Source organism: Pongo pygmaeus, chromosome 4 (assembly GCF_028885625.2).
Source record: "Pongo pygmaeus isolate AG05252 chromosome 4, NHGRI_mPonPyg2-v2.0_pri, whole genome shotgun sequence".
In the NCBI taxonomy this organism is placed as follows: Eukaryota; Metazoa; Chordata; class Mammalia; order Primates; family Hominidae; genus Pongo; species Pongo pygmaeus.
In genome coordinates, this window is record NC_072377.2 from 136,645,959 (window position 1) to 136,648,969 (window position 3,011).

Below are 3,011 nucleotides of genomic sequence, written 5' to 3' on the forward strand. Positions count from 1 at the left end.
ATACGGGGTGGCAGCCAGGCAGAGGCGCTCCTCACTTCCCAGATGGGGCAGCCGGGCAGAGGCGCTCCTCACTTCCTCCCAGACGGGGTGGCGGCCGGGCAGAGGCGCTCCTCACTTCCCAGACGGGGCGGCCGGGCAGAGGTGCTCCTCACTTCCTCCCAGACGGGGTGGCGGCCGGGCAGAGGCGCTCCTCACCTCCCAGACGGGGTGGCCGCATTCTTTTTTCTCTAATCTTGTCTTCATGCTTTATTTCAGCAAGGTGGTCTTCAATTTCTGACATCCTTTCTTCCACGTGATTTGGCTACTAATACTTGTTTATGCTTCACTAAATTATCATGCTGGTTTTTCAGCTACATCAGGTCATTTATATTCCTCTCTGAACTGGTTATTCTAGTCAGTAGTTCCTGTAACCTTTTATCAGGTTCTTAGCTTCCTTGCATTGGGTTAGAATGTGCTCCTTTAGCTCAGAGGAATTTGTTATTACCCATCTTCTGACGCCTACTTCTGTCAATTCATCAATCTCATTCTCTGTCCAGTTTTGCACCCTTGCTGGAGAGGTGTTGTGATCAGTTGGAGAAGAAGAGGCATTCTGGCTTTTGGAATTTTCAGCATTTTTGCACTGGATTTTCCTCATCTTCATGGATTTATCTACCTTTGATCTTTGAGGCTAATGACCTTTGGATGGGGTTCTTGTGTGGGGATCTTTTTTGTTTATGTTGTTGTTGTTGCTGCTTTCTGTTTGTTAGTTTTCCTTCTACAGTCAGGCCCCTCTTCTGCAGGTCTGCTGTAATTTGCTGGAGGTCAACTCCAGACCCTGTTCACCTGGGTATCACCAGTGGAGGCTGCAGAACAGCAAAGATTGCTGCCTGCTCCTTCCTCTGGAAGCTTCATCCCAGGGGGCACTGGCCTGATGTCAGCCAGAGCTCTCCTGTATGAGGTGTCTGCTGATCCCTGTTGGGAGGTCTCTTCCCGTCAGAGGTACAGGGGTCAGGGACCCACTTGAGGAGGCAGTCTGTTCCTTAGCAGAGCTGGTACACTGTGCTGGCATAATCCCCCTTGTCAGGATCAGCTGCTTTCTTCAGAGCCAGGAGGCAGGAAAGATATAAGTCTGCTGAAGTTGTGACTGCAGCTGCCCCTCCCTCCAGATACTCTGTACCAGGAAGATGAGAGTTTTATCTGTAAGCCCCTGACTGGAGCTGCTGACTTTCCTTCAGAGATGCCCTGCCCAGTGAGGAGGAATCTAGAGAAGCAATCTGGCCACAGTCACTTTGCCATGCTGTGGTAAATTCTGCCCATTCCAAACCTCCCAGTCTCCTTAGCACTGTCAGGGGAAAACTGCCTACTAATGCCTCAGTACTGGTGGATGCCCCTCCCGCCACCAAGCTCGATCATCCCGGGTCAACTCCAGACTGCTGTGCTGGCAGTGAGAATTTCAAGCCAGTGGTTCTTAGCTTGTTGGGATCCATGGGAGTGGGACCTGCTGAGCGAGACCACTTGGCTCCCTGGCTTCAGCCCCCTTTCTAGGGGAGTGGACGGTTCTCCTGTCTCTCCTGTCTCACTGTGGTTCCAGGTGCCGCTGGAGTACAAAAAAACTCCTGTAGCTAGCTCAGTGCCTGCCCAATCAGCTGCCCAGTTTTGTGCTTGAAACCCAGGGCTCTGGTGGTGTAAGTTCATGAGGGAATCTCCTGATCTGCAGATTGCAAAAATCCATGGGAAAAGTGTAGTATCCAGGGAGGGTAGCACAGTCCCTCACCACTTCCCTTGGCTGTGGAAGAGAGGTCCCCTGGCTCCTTGCACTTCCCGGGTGAAGCAATGCCCCACCCTGCTTCTGCTTGCTCTGTGTGGGTTGCACCCACTGCCTAACTAGTCCCAATGAGATGAACCAGGCATCTCAGTTGGAAATCACCCACCTTCTGCGTTGGTCTCACTGGGAGCTGCAGACTGGAGCTTTTTTTTTTTTTTTTTAAATTACTAAAGGCAAATTGTGGGCTAATGTGTGAATATGAAATTCCTGGGAGTCACAGACACAAGAAAAATTCACACCTCTCTCATACATTTTTCTCCACAGACCTTTACTGGATGCTCACAAGAAAGACTGGCTCTCCATGTCTGGAGATTTCCTGGTGATCCTGATCCCCTCTCCAAGACAGCCACACTTTTCCTTGTTTCTCTGATGGATCTTGACCTGGAAAGAACATTCTACCCTTCCAACAGTGGTAGAACACCTCATGCAGGTGCGATGGCTCACACCTGTAATCTCAACACTTCGGGAGGCTGAAATGGGTGGATCACTTGAGGTCAGGAGTTTGAGACAAGCCTGGCCAACATGGCAAACCCCTTCTCTACTAAAAATACAAAAATTAGTTGGGCATAGTGGCACATGCCTGTAATCCCCTCTACTCAGAAGCTGAGGCAGGAGAATTGCTTGAACCCAGGAGGCAGAAGTTGCAGTGAGCTGAGATTGCACCACTGCACTCCAGCCTGGGTGACAGAACAAGACTCTGTCTCAAAACAAACAAACAAACAAACAAACCAATAACAAAAATCTCTAATGAACTTGGGCCAGGCCATTTCCTGCCCTTCCCACAGGCTGACAGAACTTTCAGCCTGTCTAATAGTGAGGCTGGACCAGGACAGTAGAGAGTCCTCACTGGTCCCCATCACTGGACTAGCAAGCATGAGTAACAAGGAACAGGATACCACTGCTGGGCAAGGGGCAAGCACGCATCAAGAAACATCCCTCCAAGGTACAGGTGCATTGGGAATTCTGAAAGCTGCAAGTAAAGCAGGAACATTTTAAGAAAACAAAACAAAAAACCTCTGGAAACCCAGCCTCTACTCTAAGCACAATGCTTTGAAGTTGGAGGTACACTGAAGGCAACCACAAAAACAAAAACAAAAAAATCCCAAACCCACACCACATCCTAATAAACTGACTCAACTCCACTTTTTTTCTGGAAGTGTACACAACTCTTCTCCTAAGCTTTAAAATTCCAGAGGAAGGAAGTAGA